Genomic DNA, 21,861 nt, shown 5'->3' with positions numbered 1-21,861 from the left:
TAGACTAGGATCCAAAGGCTGAGGAAAACTTAGATCCGTCCGTACTTGCTGGAGTTTCTGATTTCCCATCTAGCTTGGACAGGGCTTTTAACATCCAGGCTTTTAGCAGAGACTCCTCTTTAGAGTTCCAGCCACCAGGACCGGAAGCACAGTAGAGCTCTCTCTAAGAGCCATCTGTAGAAAGCAGACATCTCACCTAACAGCTCTTCAGACATCTGACTCTTTCTGAGCCATGAACATTAGTTATGATGGAATGTTCTTGTTGGATTAATCTTTGATGCCAGGCTAGTGGCAGGGTGGTTGTTGTTCTTGGTCCAGAGGATACTTTGACCAGTCTCCACAGCAGGAGTGTTTTGGAGGACTAGAGGGCTGATTCTCATTGGAAAAGCCCCACTTGCCTGGCTTGGCATGGCAGGATTTTTCCCGTGGATGCCCTCCTCCCAGAAATATGGGAACCCATTCAGAGAGGTCAGCTCTTACTCTGGGTGTGTGCAGAGACGGGACACCAACCCACAATTCACAAAGAGTCAATTCACGAAGGCTTAGATTTGAAACTTTGTGGTATTTAAAATCTTTGTTTGCCTAAGAAATCCTCCTATTAGACATTCACTTGATCTGACTTAAAATCCTTGGGTATATTTTCATAGGTGACCTTTGAAAACTATGGCCTGATCTAGGTTCTGCAGGGGCGTTGCTAAGCAGTATTTGGTTAATATCAATATTTCACCAACAAGTCCTGGTTTGTGCTAAAAGCTAAGTTATCATGTGAGTCTGATGTATAAAAGGACACCAACCAAGGAAACAAAAAATGCAAAGAGTGAGGTTTATCTGGAGGGTGTTTTAAAAATCATTTTATCCCACAACTGGTTAAAGTGAGAGAGAATGTCTTCATAATGTTACCTTCATTGAAACAAACCATGAGAGAGGAAGAATATTGCTGACGTCACTTTCATGACATGCTACTCTGACTTAATAGGCAAACTGCATTTCTAATAGTAACAATTACTTTGCTTGCCTTTGCAGAAGATTATTGGGTATTCTCTAGCTCTCTGGGGAATCACTTATAAAGTGAAGTATTTTACCCATTAGGTAAACCATAAATCTTGTTGACCTTGTTGACCTTGCAGTTAGAAGCACTTAAATGTGCATCACTCCCATCTTCTTGGGACTAACATATGAGAAAAGTCACCTATCAGTTATTAAGTAACTTCTAGACACCTGGCTCCACCATCAGACAGAGAAATAATGTGGCTACTTCTGGCGAACAGTGACAGATTCGTTTTTAAGGAGACACTGAATTTTAAAGTAGTTGTCCTCATGGGTCCTACTAGATGAATTAGACTTAACAGACGGTTTACAGAAATAATTCAAGCACTAACATGTTTATGCTTTTTCTGACTGTGAATATGAGAAGCAGATACCTTGCATAATTGACATCTGCAATTTTAATTTCTTTAAGTGGAGGAAGGACATACATATGAACCCAATTTCAAGCTCACTGAGGGCAGGGATCTGTAGCTTGTCTTTCTATATCCTTAGCACCTTACATTCTCTCATCCCCTTAACAACTATTTCATCCAGCAAATATTTACTGAGCACCGCCTATGTGCTAGACACTATTCTAGGTCCTGATGATATAGCAGTGAGCAAAACAGAAAATCTCTGCTCGTATAGAGCTAATATTGTTGAAGGAGGATAAGGCTAAAAAATAAGATTATGATACATCAGGCATGAAGAAAAACAAGGGAGAATAAAGGGAGAGAGAGTGAAGGGAGGGCTGTGTGCACATGTGCTGTTTTCTGTAGGAGGCTTCTCTGCCATGGTGACATATGAACAGAGACTGAAGGAAATGGGGAAAGCAGCCATGTGGTGATCTGGAAGAGTGTTCCTGGCAGAGAGAACAGCTGATGCAAAGCCCCGAGGTCGGAATGTGCTTGGTGTGTTTAAATGACAACAGCAAGGCAAGAGGAGCTGAGTGGAGTGAGGAAAGGGTGCAGTCGTAGGACAGGAGGTTAGAGGTAGGAGGGAAGGGGACAGATCGCCAAGGGTGGAGTAGGTCAAGACTGGGACTGTGGACTTTATTCTGAGTGTGATGGCAGTGGTTTGGGTGGGGCATTGAACAGGGGAATGAGGTGTGTGGATGTATGTTTCATCAGTATCTCTGGCTGTTGTGTGCAGGGCAGGAATGGAAACAGGGAAAGCCGTTAGGAAGCTCTTGCAATAGTTCTGGTGAGAAACAGTGATGGCTGGCTGTGGAGGTGTTGATCCGGTCTTAGCAGAGAGCTTACATGCAAGAGGTGCTCAATAAGTGTTTATAGCTTTCATTTACCTGCATCCCAATATCCCTCCCTCCAAATATCTGTAAAAATTTGCCTTGTTCAGACAAATGTATTTACTTCCACTGGTTTTCTTTTTAGAAGAATTTTAAAGTATATATATATTTGCAGACCACAGAAAGGGGAGGGGGTGTCTTCTTAGAGGCTCCAAATATTCAAATAAGAGCAATACCCTAAAAAGATTTTTTTAATTAAAAATATTATATTCTGCTAGTATATCCATCGTGTCTGCTGTTTGAAAGAGATCTTCTATGCCCTCTTCTCCACTTTTTTTTTTTAAATAAAAAGTTTGAAAATCACTGCTTTATACTTTCTAAGTCCTGCTCAAAGCTTTGCAGCAAATTATCTTTCTTGTTAGACCAGTCCTTCTCCATCTAGCAGATGCTGACCCTTTCCCACCTCTGTTTCCAAAGGAGCACAGGCTAAGATGGTTTTCACCAAAGGTACTGTTTCAGCATCAGCATCTCTGATGATGATCATTAATAATGTCAGCTCAGCTCTGGAAACACTTTGGGAAGTTAACCAGTTGATTTGCTTTCTCTCTTATTTTGTGGTTGTCTGGCTACTATAAAGGCAAAGTGTCTGCAGGGTGACGGAGGTCTTTTTAACGGGGCAGCTGACTATTTGGAAGTATGGGTAATAGAGTGAGGCTTTTGAGGGGTGTAGCTACGCTGATCTCAATTACAGTGGTGTTGAATGGAATAGACGTTTCGGAAAGTGGTTCTCCAGTTTAAGTGCATGCAGGATCACCTGGAGGGCTGCTTAAACCATGAATTGCTGGGCGGTGCCTTTTCAGATTCAGTCCATCTGGGGTCGGGCGTAAGAGTTTGCATTTTTAACAAGTTTCTCGGTGATGCTGTTGCTGGGGGGGAGGTTTTGAGAAACACTGAGCTAGGAGAATTCACCTGAGAGAGAGAGCAAGAGCGAGTGTGTGTGTGTGTGTGCGTGTGTAAGGGAGAGAGAGATTGATTAAATGGTGTGGGCAATTCAGCATGCCGTTTCTTTAATAAGCATGCACCCGTGAGTGAGTGTGCAGTGGGGGATGTTATTTTAATAACAATAATTAAACATTTCAGTAATGATGACAGATGTGATCAGCATCTTTTAAGTGCTTACTCTGTGCTAGGCACTGTGTGTGTGTGTGTGTGTGTGTGTGAAAGCACATAAGTTACTCTCTGTGCATGTAAAAACACTCACACACCCCAAACCACTTTAAAATAACTTTATTCAGGTGTAATTACATATCATAATGTTTACTCATCACAAACGTACAATTCAGTGATTTCAGTAAATTTATAGAGTTGTGCAGCCATCATCGCAAACCAGCTTTAGAACATTTCCATTATCCCAAGATGTTTTCTTATGCCCATTAATAGTCAATTTCACTACCGCTTGCAGCCCTAGACTGCCTTACTCTCTGTCTCTATGGATTTCCCTTTTTCTGGACATTGCATATCAATGGATTCAAACAATATGTGGTTTTCTGAATCTGGCTTCTTTCACTTAGCATGTTTTCACGATTCATCAGCGTTGTACCATGTATCAGTAATTTAGCCATTTTTATTGCCAAATAATATTCTACTGTGAGGATATGCAACATTTTGTTTGTCCTTTCCCCCAAATGAAGGGCATTTGGATTGTTTCCAGTTCTGGATTATTATGAATAATGCTGCTGTGACTATTTGCTTACAAGTCTTTGTATATACACAAAATTTTAATCATTCCAATTACTCTGTGATTTAGAATCATTGTAATTTCTTTTTCTCCAGATAATGAAACTGAGGCTCAAAAAATTATGAACCTTAATACCTGAAACCATAAAATTCCTGGGAGAAAACGTAAGCAGTATGCTCTTTTTTTTTTTTTTTTTGCGGTAGGCGGGCCTCTCACTGTTGTGGCCTCTCCCGTTGAGGGGCACAGGCTCCGGACGTGAAGGCTCAGCGGCCATGGCTCACGGGCCCAGCCGCTCCACGGCATGTGGGATTTTCCCGGACCGGGGCACGAACCCGTATCCCCTGCATCAGCAGGCGGACTCTCAACCACTGCGCCACCAGGGAAGCCCCGCAGTATGCTCTTTGACATTGGTCTTAGCAATATTTTTTTGGATCTGTCTCCTCAGGCAAGGGAAACAAAAGCAAAAATAAATCAATGGGACTATGTCAAACTAAAAAGCTTTTGCACAGTGAAGGGAGCCATCAACAAAATGAAAAGGCAACCTACTGAATGGGAGAAGATATTTGCAAATGATATATCCAATAAGGGCTTAATATCCAAAATATATAAAGAACTCATACAAGTCAACGGCAAAAAAACCAATCTGATAAAAAATGGACAGATGTAATAAACTATAATGGAAAAGAATATGAAACAGAATCTTTATCTATTTATCTATCTATCTATCTATCTATCTTATCATCTATCTGAATCACTTTGCTGTATGCCAGAAACTAACACAACACTGTAAATTAACTATACCACAGTAAAAAAAAAAAAAATTAAAAAATGGGCAGAGGAGGGCTTCCCTGGTGGCGCAGTGGTTGAGAGTCCGCCTGCCGATGCAGGGGACATGGGTTTGTGCCCCGGTCCAGGAAGATCCCACATGCTGTGGAGCAGCTGAGCCCGTGAGCCATGGCCGCTGAGCCTGCGCGTCTGGAGCCTGTGCTCCACAACGGGAGAGGCTACAACAGTGAGAGGCCCGCATACCGCAAAAAAAAAAAAAAAAAAAAAAAAAAAAAAATGGGCAGAGGAATTGAATAGATATTTTCCTAAGGAAGATATAGAAGATATATAGATATCTTCCTATAGGAAGATATAGAGATATATATATAGAGAGATATATACAGGCACATGAAAATATGCTCAGCATCACTAATCTTCAGGGAAATGCAAATCAAAACTACAATGAGATATCACCCCACACCTGCCAGAATGGCTGTCATCAAAAAGACAATAAATATTAGGCATTGGTGAGGATGTGGAGAAAAGGGAACCCTTGTGCACTGTTGGTGGGAATGTAAATTGGTGCAGCCACTATGGAAAACAGTACGGAGATTCCTCAAAAAACTAAAACTAGAACTACCATACGATTCAGCAGTTTCACTTCTGTGTATTTACCTGAAGAAAATGAAACACTAATTCAAAAAGATGCATGTACTCCAGTGTTCATTTCGGCATTATTTACAGTAGCCAAGATATGGAAACAATCTAAGTGTCCATCGATAGATGAATGGATAAAGATGTGGTATATATGTACAATGGAATATTAATCAGCCATAAAAAGAATGAAATCTTGCCGTTTGCAACAACATGGGTAAACCTAGAAGGTCTAGTGAAATAAGTCAGACAGAGAAAGACAAACACCCTATGATTTCACTTAAATGTGAAATGCAAAAAACAAGACATATGAACAAACTAAACAAAACAGAAACAAACTCATAGATACAGAGAATAAACTGGTGGTCGCCTGAGGGGAGGGGGTCGGGTGTGAGCAACATACGTGAAGGGGATTAAGAGGTACAAACTTTCAGTTATAAATAAGTCATGACGATGTAATGTACAGCGTAGGGCATATAGTCAATAGTACTGGAATAACTTGGTATGGTGGGAGGGGGAGGTATCAGGAACATTATAGCAGAAATGCAAAGCTAATAAGCTAGTCAGCTTCTGACATTCAGTGTAAGATTTAGGGACAAGGTAGTAAGATTAAAAGCCAGGTTTTAGAAGAAGGAGTGTAAGGAGAGGAAAATGGAAGAGGGTAGTACATTTATTTATTTGTTATTATTTTTAGCATATCAGTAGGAAAACTTGGAAGATTTAGATCTTCATTTCTTCCATAGTTGAAGAAGATATCTCTTCCACCTGTTGGCAAGGCTCTTTGGCATCCCACCCCGGGAGGATATGGCCAAGTTTGATGAGAAATGTAGGAACCTGCTCTCTGGCCAGGGCTTGAGTGGGGAGAAGTGCAAGGGCAACAAGACTGAGCATGTGGGCCCCCATCTCCCCATGTGGACTTTGGGCTGGAGCGAGCAGGGGTGGTAGGGTTAGTTGAGGAGTGACAAGTTCATGGGCTTTGGACTTGAGGCATATCTTGCCTCCAGTCTTCCCCACTCCAAACTGGTTAACAGCTGCATAAAAGGAAACTTGGTAGCCCAGCATGGTTAGCGGAGAGAAGGCGAATGTTTGGCTTTTCTAAGGTGGCTTCAGTGTCCTTGTGGTGTGGAGGGACTCCCGGCATGCCTGCATGCTCCTTAGGGTGGACCCTGATGGTTTGAGGGAACATCAGCTCTGCGCTACAGAGATTGTGCGTAGACTGCCTACTTCCAGGCTTTGATGGAAGACATGACACAGCAGCTTTAGCAAGAGCTGGGGTGAGAATCAAGTCGACTAGAGAACCTCTCTAGGCCATCATCAGAAGAGAGACCTTCCTGTGGGGTGTATCAGGCACTGATTTCAGCAGTAGCAGAACACTCAAGGGACAGAGCAACTATGAGGTGCCCAACCGGCTGGCTCTACTCAAAAGCCAACTTGAAACCAAGGGTACTCTTGTCCCAGGGCAGGGACTAGACTGAGCCCAGGAAGGTGCCTAGGTCGTAAAACTGAAGCAGACACTTACTTCTCCACTTGAGATTTACACCCAGCCACCTCCCATATTCCCTGCCAACATCTTGGAGAGGAGCGGGGAAGGAGTGGAAATGTATGACAAAACATTGATATTTAAAGCAAGTGAGCCTTACCTTAGGAATTTTAAAGTATTGTGTCAGTCTAGGTTTGCTGAGGTAGACTCTCCCAAGGTTCTGTTGTTTCTTTGCTTGCTTCCTGCTCCCTAGGGCACGAGGGCTGGGAGGAAAGAGCTGGTCTGTCAGGGAGATGGATAAAGAAGTACCACTTCCTTGGCATATGGATTCGTGACCTATTTACATATCACTACAGAACCCTGGGGCTAGGATTTGAAACCAAATTTTGCTTGACTCCAGAGCCCACTTTTGGAGACAGTAACAAAACACTAATAGCTAACAGGTTCTGAGAGCTCATTGTGTGCCAGGCACTGTTCTAGGTGCTTTATGTGTATTAATCCATTGGATCTTCACAATACCCGTGTGGTATTAAGTGCTATCCTCATGTTACAAAGGAAGAAATCGATACACAGAGAGGTACAGTAACTTCCCAAGGTCACACAGCACATGAAAGGTGGTGAGCCAGGTACTCTAGGTATGGAGCCTGCACTCAGAACCACTTCATCATGAAGGCAGTTGACTTAGATGACAATATCATCTTATGTTGTATACCATTTCACACCTTTCCAAGAACTTTCACAATATGGTCTTATTTGATCCTGGTGACAGACAGTGGTTAAATGGGGCGAGAGGCAAAATTACCAGTTTACATATGAGGGAATCAGGATGCCAGTAGCAGATAAGGAATGGCATGGGGCCTTGAAAATACCAGGCCTGCTCTGACGAGAACATAGGGCATGTGGAACAATGCGTGAATGTCATGTCAAGGAGTTTTCTGGGAAAGTTAAATACAGATCAATTAGAGACAGAAAAGAGAAAAGATATGGAATGTACTTGAAGTTGACGGTGTGTTTAATAATTACTCCTCAATAGAATTCTGTCTAGATCTTAAAAAAAAGAAAATAAAAATCTGCTGAATGCATCAGCCTTCTGTTAAGTCCCATAACCATATTCCTCTTGCTATCAATTCTTATTAAAGATTGGTTGAACCTAAAGAAAATGCCAGTTTTGCTAATTACTAAAGATATTTAAGGAATAATCTCCTCCTTACAGTGTTAGATGAAGCAAATAAGTAGCAGCAGAGATTGATTAATGACCACAGCAAACTTGAGGCAATCAATCACAAAAGTCATTTATTCCAGAGCATTCAATAGAGAAATGTTTTCTAAAATATGGCACATGAGATGGTTTTAGGGAATATCCCAAATGAACATTTTTATAACAGTTATAATTTTTATGAGGACAATATTGGTTTCCTATTTATGGAAATGGTTTACTTAAATTTAAGTTTAAAAGTCAGGTGATTTCACTATGTTGTCCACCTGAAGCTTATATAATATCATACACCAACTATACTTCAAAAAAAAGTCAAATGGATTTAGAGAAAATATTAAATAATAGCACAGATGGCATATGAATGTGGGAAAATCACAAATGACTAAAGTTTGGGGAACACAGTATTCATGGAACAAAGACTAACTGGTTATATAACTCAAAAAGTGAAGATAACAAGATATTTTACTCCCTTCCTAGCCTACTCTCAACTTTTTTTCAGGGCTTACTATATATCATGCACTGTGCCAAACACTTTACTTGTATTAGCTGATTTTTTCTTACAACGGTTGTCACTCCAATATCATTCTCTTATTATTCCTAAATAGCAGAACTCTGATTTTTACTAGGGTGTCAATGACTCCTAGCTGAAAGACTACATTCCCAGGTTGCTTTGCAACCAGTTATGCCATGTGGCTGTTTCGACAGATGAGCTGTAAGTGAGAGAATTGTGAGGAACTTTGAAGACTAGCTACTTAAATGGAGCTAATTCATATGGAACAAGTGCCCATTTGTCCTTCCCTGGAATGCTGATCCTTCCTGCTCCCTGGAATGCCTTTGTGATGGCTGGCACTCCAGTAGCCACCTAGGAACATGAGATAAGTTTGAGGATGGAAGCCAAATGCTGGAATGATGGAGCAGAAAGAGAGTAGAGGCAGAGGCCCTGATGACCATGGAGTACCTTCTTTTTTTTTTTTTTTTTTTGTGGTACGCGGGCCTCTCACTGTTGTGGCCTCTCCCATTGCGGAGCACAGGCTCCGGATGCGCAGGCTCAGTGGCCATGGCTCACGGGCCTAGCCATTCCGTGGCATGTGGGATGTTCCCGGACTGGGGCACGAACCTGTGTCCCCTGCATCGGCAGGTGGACTGTCAACCACTGTGACACCAGGGAAGCCCCTGTACCTTCTTTTGACTGTCTACTTCAGATCTCTTTTACCTGAGGTAGAAATAAACTTCTACCTTTATAACTTTCATTATTTGAGGTCATTGGTTAAAACAGCCAAACTTTTTTTTAATTAAAGTATAGTTGATTTACAATGGTATATTAGTTACAGGTGTACAACACAGTGATTCAATATTTTTAAAGATTGAACTCCATTTAAAGTTTTTACAAAATGTTAGATATATTCTCTGTGCTATACAATGTATCCTTGTAGCTTATCTATTTTATACATTGTAGTTTGTACCTGTTAATCCCCTACCCCTATCTTGTCCCTCTCCACTTCCCACTCTCTCCACTGGTAACCACTAATTTGTTCTCTGTAACTGTGAGTCTGTTTCTGTTTTGTTACATTCATTCGTTTTATTTTTTAGATTCCACATATAAGTGATAACATACAGTTTTTGTCTTTCTCTGTCTGACTTATTTCACTAAGTGTAATACCCTCCAGGTCCATCCATGTTGTTGCAAATTACAGAATTTCATTTTTTTATGGATAATATTTCATTATATATATATTTATATATATATATATATATATATATATATATATATATATATACCACTTGTTTATCCATTCATCTGTTGATAGACATTTAGATTCCTTCAATATCTTGGCTATTGTAAATAATTCTGCTATGAACATTGGGTGCATGTATTTTTTTGGATTAGTGTTTTCTTTGGCTATACACCCAGGAGTGGAATTAAAACAGCTAAACTTAATACTAACTGATAGAAGATGAAATATCAGTTTGGAGCACTTTTGGATGTAGGTAACAGTAAACAATACTTAATGGAAGCTTAAACATAGGGGTTTATTTTTCTCACATAAACTAGCTTTAGGCATTATGTCCACATAGCAGGCAAGGGGATGGAAGTGTCAAAGTTCTGCTCTTCACAAGGTGTTGTCTTTTTATTGGGCAGGGATATCCTCCCCAGCAGAGTTCCCCTAACATCCCATTACAGAACTGCATTTCCAAGATCTGGAGTGGGGTCCACCCTTCTAACTACTGAAATATATTGGGTTCTGTTACTATGGAAGAAGGAAGTGGGGAGAGGCTGTGAAGAAACCAAGGCTTAGAGAAGAGGTGACAAGCTAATGTTACACAACCAGCAGGTAGAAGAGCTAGATTTTGAATGAAGCTCAAACCTTCAAAGCTGGGGTCTTAACCACTTTGACAAACTGCTCTCAGAAAGGCCTTAAACATCTTAGCTTATACTTTTTCAAATTTTATTTTCAGACTGTTAGGGATTTTATACAGGAAGTCCTAAATGGCAAGTAGCACTAGAGAGTCCTGAAAGATTCCTTCCAAATTAAGCTTCTAAAGCAGCTGTGTCTAACAGAACTTTTGAGATGATAGAAATGTTCTGTGCTATTCTGTCTAGTATAGTAGCCACTAGCCACAGCCATTGAGGACCTGAAATATAGCAATATAATAGCAAATAAGGAACTGCATTTAAAATCTTATTTAACCTCAATGAATTTAAATGAAAACAGCCACCTGTAGCTAGTTGCTACTGTAGAGAACTTCACAGTTGCAGAATCTCAAAATATTGGTTCTCAGAACACCCATAAATGCTAAGAATCAACAAGATTCTGCCCCCCAGACAGATCGATTTGTTTTTAAGAAGTAATGGGTCACCATTGCTTTGCATGAAGTGGTGTTAAAGGCCACCACAAGTTTAGTGTAGACATAATCGTGTCATAAATATTGGTGCAAAGGATAGACCTGTGAAAAATACTGATTCATGGAGCTCCAAGATTACTTTAGAGCAAGTCAGGCTTGCTTTTCTGAAGTTACAGGAGGACAGATCTTTGTCCCAACCTAAGAAGAAAGCAGAGCGGGCGTGCAGTGGCATGGGTCCACAGGGTGAAGTAGTAAGCCTTCCATTAGTTCTGCTGTAGGACAGGTGGTACTACTTTAGTTACAAAAGCCTATCATGTCTTTCCTCTGAGTCAGTAATAAGTTTAGATCTTTAGTTTCCAGGACACAGTTCATTTAAATGCTTCATCCTAATATGGGTCTAAAGAGATGAGCGTATTTTAGGATGTGTCCGTCTTACAGCAACTTGGGAGGAGCTATACCACTGTGAAGTAGGAAATTTTGTCTTTTGCATCTGTTAATTTGCTTCAGGAGGAAGAATGCTGCTCTCTAGATAATTTAGTTTCATCATGTTAGTTTACTGATTTGCAGACCTCCATCAGAGAAATGAACCAACACTCTTTTAGTTATCGCCCATGTCCTCAATCCATTCCCTTGCAGTGACAACAGTAACAAGAGATGGATGACTGCAAAGGGTGTTGGGATATTGTGTCCTTCTCGCCATTCTCTGCTGGGGGGAAGAGAAAGCTGGGAGTCTATCTTGGGATCCCCTGCTGTCAGCCTTCAGGAGGATTTTCCAAGATGGTTGTGTAGCCTGACTTCTAAAATTGGCATTTGGAAAACCCCAGACAGCATCTAACTAGCTAAATCACATTCCTTTGAATTTTGGTCAATACCCCTAAAGTTCGTGGCATGTTTTTTTTTTTTTTTTTGCGGTACGCGGGCCTCTCACTGCTGTGGCCCCTCCCATTGCGGAGCACAGGCTCCGGACGCGCAGGCTCAGCGGCCATGGCTCACCGGCCCAGCCGCTCCGCGGCATGTGGGATCCTCCCGGACCGGGGCACGAACCCGTGTCCCCTGCATCGGCAGGCGGACTCTCAACCACTGCGCCACCAGGGAGGCCCTTTTGTTTTTTTTAGAGGGGTATTGAGTTATATATGTTGACACCTGGTTTAATTATTTTGACCAAACCCCTCCTACAATACATGAGGCCTTAGATGACAGTGCAGTATGGGAGCTATTAATGACGTCTGTGCTTAAAAATAATAATTATTTAGTAAAATCCCAAAACTAAAGTTGAAAAACTTTCTTTGCCCTCTACCTTAAAATTAAGAAACAGATGGCCATCTGTAGCCATATATTTCTTGTTGTTACAAGTAAATGAAGCCACAGGAGCTTATTTTGTCCTAAAAGCCTCCATCTGCTGGATGTAATCTTTTTGTACCTGTGGAAAAATGAATAAAATAAGGACCCGCTTGCTCCTGACCTTGACTCTCAGATTCTGCACCTAAGATAGTTTCCTTTCTTCCCTGACAGGACTTAATTCCAAAATGATAGCGCTGTTGTCTTTGACAGTTTCATCCTTTTACCTAAATGGGGACGAATTTGGCTTCATAATATTCCTGGTTGGCATATGTTTTGCTGCGACACAGGGAGAGGATTTTCCTTTAATGAGCAATAACCTCCGTCCCTTCACAGTGTCTTTTCTTGTTGTAAAAATGCTCAAGCATCCTTTGCCTCTCTGGTCTTTTTTGCCCAAGTGTAAATGAGAAATCATTATAAATGAAAGGGGTATTAAAAAGTCCTCACTTGTGTCATGGATCTATTTATACACTGGAGGAAAGGGGAAGTGGGGTAAACAGAATGAATTGCTGTGAATGTGCTGATTCATTTGCCCTCATCTTTTCAGACCCAGCCCCAAGTGGCTCCCTACCTCTCTTCCTGCCTTCTGTTCACCACCATCACTGTGACATTATTCTCCTGGAACTGTGTGTTTCCTTCCCAGTGGTTGTGTGTAATGAGAGTGCTATTTAAACAAAATTCGTTGTCATTCAGGCTTCCTTTGGTTTCAGGCACATTGCTTCCACTTCTACTCAGCACTTTAGAAAGTTGGAGCTGTAAAGGGGACCTTAGAGGTTATGCTCCTCGTTTTGGAGTTAAAAAAATAACCTGAGGCCAGAAGAGAGGACTGAAAGTCCAAGGCAAAGCTAAAGCTGAACATGGGCTCTTGTTTTCTCTGACACGCAGCCTGTGAGAATCACACGGAGAAGCAACATGAGTCTTAGGGTTTGCACGGAAAACTAGGATGCCTGACTCCAAACATGAGGATTTCCATTAACTTCCTTGGTATTGAACTTAGGCAAAGTAGAATGCATGAGTGCTTGTTAAATGTAAGAGTGAAAACGCTAAGGAGCATTTAAGTATGATTTCAGGATAGTTTATTGTAGAAGCATGGGCCTACTCTATTTTTCAGTGTAATCACTCCCTAACTCCACACATTTATTCTCGTGATGGACAAGCTTTCAGTTGTTATAAAGGAAAAACAATGTATGGAAAAAATTAAATGGGGATAAGAGGGAGAGGAGAAATAATAATGACCATATGCCTGACTTCTGGCTATGTCAGGAACTGGCAGTGTGATGCTGGGCAAGTCACTTCATATTGCTAAGCCTCAGTTTCTCCATCTTTAAAGGAGGAGCTTGGTCTAGATCTGGAAGTGTGGCCCTGGAGCAGCATTACTATCATCACCCAGGAGCTCGTTAGAAGTGCAGATTTTCAGACCTACGTATCACAAGCTCTAGGGGGTGGGACCCAGCAATTTGTGTTTTAACAAGCCCTCCAGGTGATTCTCAGAGCTGATTCTTCAAGTGTGATTCAAACTTGATCGCACTCAAGTTTGAGAACAGCCATGAATAATCCCACTCTGAAAGCTTGACTCTCAGCTGCCAGAGTTAACGCTGCAGAAGAGTCAAAACAGCTATCTTCTTGTTCTGGAGAGGTCACTTCCAAATGGTGAGTCTGTGATTCCAGTGTTTTACTTGGCTTTGTACATTGCTGCTTCCATTTCTGTATCAATTTCTTGTACTTTCTGCCTGTAGAAATCAAGCATCTGTTTACCTTTCTGAATACAAGTGTGTCATGTTAAAAACCTTCCAGTATTATCAACATGGAGCTGTAGTTTTAGATCCAGAAAACCAAGTGTTTGCAGTCATGACTATTCAGTGAGTGAGTGCCTTTGCTGGAGAATCAATGCTCCTGTTGGCTATCAACGCTTCTGTGTAGTTGTGGGTTTTTCTGGTCTCACCGTAATGGGGGCAGTACATCCTGATGGCATTTGCAGGGGCTCTGGCTTCCTTTTGCCTGCGTTCAAGTTGAGCTCTGCCACTTGCAACCTTTGCTAAGTTATTTTCTGCCTGAATCTTGGTTTCCCCGTCTGTAAATAGGGAAACACACAGTACCTATTTTACAGAGTATTGTGAGGATTCAAAAGGTTCAGGTAAATATGCTTAGCATACTGGATTGCATCCATTAAGTACTCCACGTTAAGCATCATTAGTCCACTTTTCAATATTCTGCAGCTTTTGAATGAGGGTGGTGATGTTTTCTTGTAATAGATAACATGTAAATGATATGTAAATGTGAAGTAAAAAGTAAAGTATTTGGAAAATTACCTTATGCTTGGGAAGTATCTTATATTGCAACAGTGATCCAATGGCTAATGATCTTGGAGTAAGGAGTCAGATATCATGACAATTTCAAAAAGAGAGGGTGAAGAGATTAGCACAGCTGTCCTTTGTGGAGGGTCACCTCTCCAAATACACCTCTCACCTTCTCACAGTGCTCAGTCATGACCCAGTTGTTCTGGGTCATTTCTAGGGTTCACTGAGCTCTAATAGGCTTCCCAGATTAGGTGGGTCTCCTGTTATGTGCTCAAGCCACCCCCACGATTTCCCTTTTGTAACACCTGTTACTCTTGAAGTAATTAGTTCATGGTTTGTCTTTACTTGGCTGTCAGTTCCATGAGGGCCAGAACCATGCTTGTTAATTTTATGTCCTCATGGTTTAGCCTGGTTCTTGGTTCAAATGCAGTAGCTCAGAGCTTCTCCTCCCTCCCCCCAGTGTCTTGGCACATACGTGTGTCCTGATGGGTTACAGGTGTGCTGAGTTACTGATGGCTCAGCCCTTGGGGGAGTCCAGGCAGGGATAGAAATGGTCAGGTTTCCAGGGCCAGTCTCTTCCCACCTCTAGCAGCTTCATCTCTTTACTGCAGTATGAAAAAATAATTGACTAGGTGTGCTATGATGTTAAAAAGGTTGAGAAGTATTGAAGTATTTGTTGGATGGATGGAAGAATATCTTTGTAGACGGATAGATGGATGTCTCAACCCATGAGAAGTTATGCTTATCTATTGAACAGTGTAACAGAATCAAAGGAGTAGGTGGGGTCTGTCACAGAACAGACCCAAGGGCCATTTCAACAGTCCAAACATCCCTCTGGAAAGAAATCTTAGGTTCCCCAAATAGAAAACAAGCGAGCTAGATCGAGCCTGAGAAAGAGTTTTGTCTAAGGTAAAAAGTTTGGATGTCAATCTCTGTATCAAAAGTGGACTGCAAATTCTCTATTGAGATAGGCTGTTACTCAGTTTTGTGTCATGGATGCTGAGAACTGTCCTCACCTGGGTCCAGGAGGGTTAGTAAGCTGTGGGTCATTAAGGGTCAACAGGATACCTGCCTATTCCAGGGATAGGCAGAGTTTTCCTATTACATAATATCAATGTGAAAAATCCCTTTCTTATCAAAATTATTGTAATTTAACCACCCATTTTAGCAAAACAGCCAAATGGTACTGGTTGGTTGAGGGAGGTGATTCTCACTCATTTATTATTTCTAGTGAAAACAGTAACAACAAAACATTGTTCATTGCTCCACTTGTTGCATTAGGAGTCCAAGTTAGGAAAATGAGTTGCAGAGTAATAAGTCACAATTTCAGACTTAATATTCAAACAGAACTGGAAGGAAACAGAAGCAAGACAGTTTTCCCATTCCTCCTACCCAACATTCTCTACTTTGTATTTGACATTATTTCCTCAAGGCAGAATCACCTTGAATGGCCATATATTTGCAAAATGGCTTTTCACTTGTTTCCTACTGTCTTAAGATGTCTGGGCTGCAGTCTGGCTTGGGGTAGCATATCTGATAAGATATATTAAATATGGTTATTTAGGGTTTAAAATATGTGTTTAGGTACCTGCTTGGTGTTGGTATAAATCACAGGTCTGGCTGAGGCTTATTTGGTGGTGATGTAAATTATGAAATAACAAATGATGAGTAAGACCCCCAACATATTCCATGTGAGATAATGTCTTCCCCGTCCCTGGGTGGGTTGCTGTGGTGACAGTTCATGGAGGTGGAAGTAATAAGATTTAGAGGAAATCAGGAGAGATATTACAATATTGGGACTTAAAACATTTTGTGAAATTGTTTTTCTAATGGGCTTGGTCTACCATGTGCCCAGTTAAGTCTTAGGATTTCTTGAGTTCAGAGATTTCTGTCCCCTCTCTGTTGGCTTTAGGAACCACAGCTATTGCAGAAAATGGATTCTGGACCTGTTAACAAAAACAACAACGAAACTGAGTAGATTTAGGATAGAATTGTAAAGCTGGGCATGATCTCTTCTTCCTCATAAGAGCCAGGTTCTGAACTTAAGCGTTCATGGTTATTATTCCGCCTCTCCCTTTCTGTGGAAATGTGGTTCTTGCTGGTGGAGTGTAACTGACAAATAATGAAGACAGCTGCCCATCATCTCCTAGTGGCGGGTCAGGAAAGAGGTGAATCTGCAACATACAGATGAAACCTTTCCAGGGAGAAACTTAATGGGGGGTGAAATATAATAAATAAAACACAAGTCAGTGAAGGAGCTGCAAGAAGGCATTTCTTTTTGGGGAAAAATCCAAACAAACTCAAATGTGAGAATAAAATGAAAAAGTCTCTCCAGAATGAGAGAAAGCAAAGCAATGCAGAGAAAAGGTGAAATGGAGCCTACACTTATTAACTTCTTGTTATTATCTAGGTTCTTCTTAGAGCTCAAGGTGCTTTCACAGGATGTGTCTGAAATTGTAAAAATAAAGAACTTATGTAGGGATAACTTATCTCCTTGGAGTTCTAAGCCACATGCTGAAGGTGGACAAGGGGGAGAATTACTTATAATATTCTGTGAGCCAATTTTGCAAAACTTGTTTACCATTGATGTGCTTTTATGAAGTTAGTGGCTCCAACTGGGTATGGAGGAGAGGGAAGACTGGGCGAATGGTGTCCTGAGTCTTGTCCATTTGTCCTTCCTTCTCTTTATTCTTCATACTGTCTCTCCTTTTACTGTGAAGGATTGAAATAATATTAGCACTGACTGGGTGCGTCTATTTTGGTGAATAGTGAACATAATGGTGAGGTTGTATTCCCAAGAAAATTGTATGTTCTGGTCTCTCCTGAAATATCCTCCTCCACTTTATTAAACTGTAGTTTAATCCCCACACTAAATTTCTGATTCAGTAAATGAGGGTGAACGCTGGTAATCTGCACTTTAAATAAGCACTCTGAGTAATCCTAATGCAGGTAGTCTAGGAACCATACTTGAAGACAGACTGGCGTTGGTGTATGTCTGTGGTGGGCCCTGATGTCAGATTGACAGGGTTTGAATCTCAGATGAGCCACCTTCTGAACTTGGGCAAATTTCTTGATAACCGTGGCTGTTTCCCCTGTGTGAAAATGGGGATAATATTAGTATTTACCTCATAGCATTGTATTTAATGCAATGATGCAGAAAAACATATTTAATACAGTGTGTGACACAGAGGAAGCCCTCAACGAGTGATAGTTATATTGTCATTTTTATGGTCTGGACAACCCCTTCTTTGAGCATTTTAGACTTTGAATATAAGGAACTTGAACTAGCTTAAGCAAAAGGGGAATGCCTTGGTCTGTGTAAATGACGAAGATTCTCTACTTGACCAAACTTTAGTTAGGCTCCCTGTGTCTTCTCCTAGGCCCATCTGTGCAGTTCCTTGTAAAAATCCAGTTTAAAAAAAAAAAAAATCCAGTTTTAGCAGGAACCCTGCTAAGTCAGTTTAGCAAGAGGCCCCCATCCTCCATATCTGATCACCCTTCATTGGGTTAATTAAGTTAATTGGGTTCCTCAGCCTCCATCATCCCCCAGGTGATGTTTGATTACCCTGGCCTGTTTTCAGAAAAGATCCTGTTAGGTCAATTTAGTTAGATCCCCCATATGTTTTCTCTTAGTAATTTTCCATCCAGTAACCCCCCCATCCTGTTCCTTGGCTGTGCATTCCCACTTGTCCATGTTGTTTTCGGAAATGATCCTGGCTCTATACTGAGCTTTCTTTTCCCCTATTGAAATAGTCCTGAATAAAATTGGTTTTTACTGATTTAACTACTCTCCAGCTACGTTTCTTTGACATAAATAAATTGTGGAAATAAGACGTGTAGAGGTGGCCTTGGTGGCAAGATATGGGAACTTGAGTACTGTCTAAACCTCTCATTTCTCCTCTTAGCATCTTCTGTGTGTTGTCATCTTGCTTCTGTTCCAGGTAAGGCTTTTCCCATGTGGGGGCAAATGTGACCTCAGATAGTTCCAGGCTTTCGTTCTCAGAGATTGTAGCCAGAGAAGAAAAGAAACTCTCCAACCAGTCTAGCCAGAAAAATTGGAGAAATGACTGATTGGTTCAGCTGAAGTCATATGCCCATCCCTGTACCATGATTGGTTGTGCCTAGGTCCAGTGTACACTCCCTTATCAGAAGAAGGTGGGGACTCATGCTGGGCAAAGACCCTTAGCCACACCACCTATTTCTTCTGCTTCTCTGTATCCTTGTAATTATGCACCTATGATATACACACAGCCCTAACCCCAAATGTACCTCATCAGCACTGGGGACACAGCGAGATCCAAATAGGCATGGCCCCTGCCTGCATGGGACTTATAGTCTAGTACAGAAATAGACTTTCAGCATGAAGAGATGAAAGACCCATATTATTGCTCTAATCTCAGTCCTCCTCCCAAAGTAGGAACTGAGGAAACAGTGTAGTGATACAAAGAAGAATGTGATCTGGAAAGGAAAGTAATTGGAATAAATTAGAAATCTCAGAGGAGGTGATTATGCACGTAGTCATACAAACCTTGAGATACTTGGAGTAATACTAGATTCACACCCTTCTGCCACCACCCCTAACAAACGTAAGTGATGAATAAATTATTTCAAGGGAATCAGTGGTCTAGGTGGGTCTGACTCAGCTAATGAGATTCCTTTGCAGAATTTTCTCAGACATCCAGGACTCACATTCATTATTTCCGGTTTTAAAATGGGATGGGTTTATTTGCACTGTCATCAGCAAGTAAATCAGATTAATAGTAATACTAGCTAACACTCACTGAGCACTTACTGTTGTAGGTGCTTTATGTGGATTAATTCATTTAATCCTCTCGACACCCCTGTGAGGTAGGTGTCCTTATCTTCTTTACACAGGGAAATGGGCACACAGAGGCGAAGGGACTATAGTGTTTATTGAAGGCAGGGACTATAGTGTTTATTGAAGGCACACCAGGGCTCGTTGCTAAGCAGAGTTCATAATGTTAATTTACTGAATCCTCCTAATAACACTCGGAGGTAAGTAATGTTTTTAGACCCAGTTTAAAGGTGAGGCACTGAGGCTTGGACAAGTTAAGAACTTGCTCAGAGTTATGGTAACTGAGTGTCAGAATCTGATCTTGAGCCCATGATGTCTGACTTGAGGTCTTGTTCTCTTAACCAGTGAGATCAGTTCTGATTTCCAGGTTAGTTTGTTGAAACAGAGCTTCATAAAGTACATGCATTTTCATTGCAAGTTCTTTGGAAAGATAGTTTGTTTTGTCCATCATAATTTCCTTGGAGGCAGGGAATGCCTTAGGTCTGTCTCCTCTTCCTTTTAGTCCCGTTCTGCACATCAGAGTTGCCTTGAGCTGGCCACATAGATGTGACAGCAAATAAAGCATTTTAAATATCCAGTTTTGCATTCAACCATTAAAAAAAGGTACACATTCTAAGTACCAGGTACTGTGCTAGGCAATGAGAGTTCTAAGTGGGTTCCCTGATACCCTCTATAATTTCACCCTGGTGGTTTCCTTCATAGCAGTGATTACGATTTGCAATTTTTGCTCATTTACTTGTTTCTTTGTCCTCATATTAGAACATAAGCCCTAGGAGGTAGAGTTGTTGCCTGTTCTGTTAACTTCTGTATCACAAGTGCCTGACATGTTTTATGTGCTTATTAAATATCCATTGAATGAATAAATGAACAAATGAAGCTAAGAACTCACCACGAGTTTATTGAGTGGTGAGTAGGTTTTTCCATTTTCTTGTGTTGATAAATTTTGATTTTTTTTAAACGCCTCTTCCCTGTTACCCTTTGTGTACTGCATTCGCACGTGACTCCTGGCAATGGGGTCACTGAACAGAGACCAGAAGATCAACATTTAGCCTGGACTTACAGAAACTGATTCAGTGACAGCACAGGGTGGCAGCACTAACTGGAAGTTAGGGCCTCAAAAGTGACCAGGTGGTTTCAGTATCTGTTCCTTTTAGCCAGGGTATAAAGTCCTACCAGTGGAAGAAAAAAATGTGGTTTCTTTATTTTGGGGTATAACTGACCATTGCGAGTAGGGTATGGATGTCTCTTAGTCTGTAGAAGCAGCAGCCTGACTCTGGTTGTATTAAAGAGGAGGTAAAGAATTTAGAAGATCCCCTTTCTGTCCATAGATGGTTTCCAAGCCTATTGTCTTGGTGAAGACTGGCAAAAATTTCTCCTGCCTTGGGGCAGAAAGCTCAGAGGCTGCAGTAGACAGTGAGGGGAAAATTAAAATGCAAAATGCATTGGCCAAGTAGCTACAAAATTATCAGTTACACTTTTGATGATACTTTCCACATTATCATAGGCAGAGAAGTTTGTTCAAGTTGCTACAGTTGTGTGCCAAGGAAATTTCCTTTGTTGTACACCTGGAAAGAATGCAAAATACGTTGAAAGCCCAGATCAGGGGTTGGTAACATGCTTCTGTCAGGCCCAGGTAGTGAATAATTCATATTTAGTGGATCACACTGTCTTTTTCACACTACTGAGTTGTGCTGCTGTTGCGTAAAAGCAGCCATAGATAACACGTATGGGAAGGAGCATGGCTGAGGTCCAATAAAATTTCATTACAGAAACAGGTGTTAACCTCTGGCCTACATGGTGTTTTGGTATTTAATTTACATGAACTTCTGGAACCTGGAAGCACACATCCACACAGTAGATAGACCATTTCAAAGCAGTAAAAAGACTATTTTGGAAACCGCAGCTCGATTTAGAAATAGCAAAAACCAGTTGGGCTTTACAAATCTCACCACACTTTTGCTGCTTCAGTCAGTGTTGCATGAGCACACCTCGAGAATTAGATTTATCTAGCTTAAACCTCAAGAATTGGAAGAAAAAAGAAAACTCAAAATCCTATCCTACCTCCTGTCAGAAGCCAACTTTGAGTTTTCACTATGGAAAGATACCTCAGCTACAGGGACCCAAGATCAAAGCTTTGGAAGTAAATCCCCTTCAGAAAGGGCTTACAGCTGCATTAAAAATTGCTGTTATCCCTGTGCATCACCCTCCCAGAAGAGCTCACTGGCCCAGTGCCACCTTACTTACCCCAGACCCTGGCCTGGCCTTGGCCATCCATCTCTGCTTGACAAGGCTGGGCTCCACAAATCACATGGCTTCCCACTGACTTTCTGTCAGGGCAAGGTAACCAAACCTCTCCTTTAAGCTGAGAGGCATGACACACAGCTCCTTCCTGCCCAGGTGCTATAGTGGGAGCTTCCATGTCAAGAGAGCCCAAATCTGGC

The sequence above is a fragment of the Mesoplodon mirus genome, assembly GCF_964341445.2.
Source record: "Mesoplodon mirus genome assembly, chromosome: 5".
NCBI classification, from domain to species: Eukaryota; Metazoa; Chordata; class Mammalia; order Artiodactyla; family Ziphiidae; genus Mesoplodon; species Mesoplodon mirus.
The sequence above is the reverse complement of the archived record's forward strand: the minus strand, read 5'-3'. Positions refer to the sequence as shown.